This window comes from Anastrepha obliqua, chromosome 1 (genome assembly GCF_027943255.1).
Source record: "Anastrepha obliqua isolate idAnaObli1 chromosome 1, idAnaObli1_1.0, whole genome shotgun sequence".
NCBI lineage: Eukaryota > Metazoa > Arthropoda > Insecta > Diptera > Tephritidae > Anastrepha > Anastrepha obliqua.
This window is the reverse complement of record NC_072892.1, coordinates 19,128,147-19,128,602: the sequence shown is the minus strand read 5'-3', so window position 1 is coordinate 19,128,602 and position 456 is coordinate 19,128,147. Positions and strand designations below refer to the sequence as shown.

The window sequence follows — 456 nt, the reverse complement described above, 5'->3', positions numbered from 1 at the left end:
TACGTTCGATTTTTTTTAAATATTTGCATGTTGAATCTGCATTTTGAATACGTGAAACTGCAGCAAATTTTGTTTCTTTTAGCCTACCTCGGTTGCATGATCACACACACAGCTGTAGACAATTATGAGTGTGTATATGTGTGTGTATGTATACGGAATATGCTTATGAGAGCATTTGCAAGAATATCCTTTTCGTTCATCATTGAGTAGATGCTTGTCTTTCGCTTAGTAATTCGCAACCACTTTGTGAGTGATTCGACTTAAGTACTCTGCGTTGAGCGTAGAAAAGCATACTTACCTGGCGTAGAGGTTAACCGTGATCACGAAGGCGGTTCCTTCGGAGCGAGACCTGATCATTGCACTTTCGATTGGGTTGACCTCTGCGATTATTCCTAATGCGAATAACTCGTGCGTGTAATTTTTGGTAGCCGGGAATGGCGTACGCGCCGTCCCGAC

General features: G+C 42.3%; 1 non-coding gene across 1 annotated transcript; it reads left to right on the top strand.

Moving 5' to 3' along the window:
• The first annotated feature begins 290 nt into the window (after nucleotides 1-290).
• LOC129236622 (U1 spliceosomal RNA) lies at nucleotides 291-456 on the top strand. Its single transcript, XR_008581682.1, has one exon. It is a non-coding gene; the product is annotated as a U1 spliceosomal RNA (small nuclear RNA).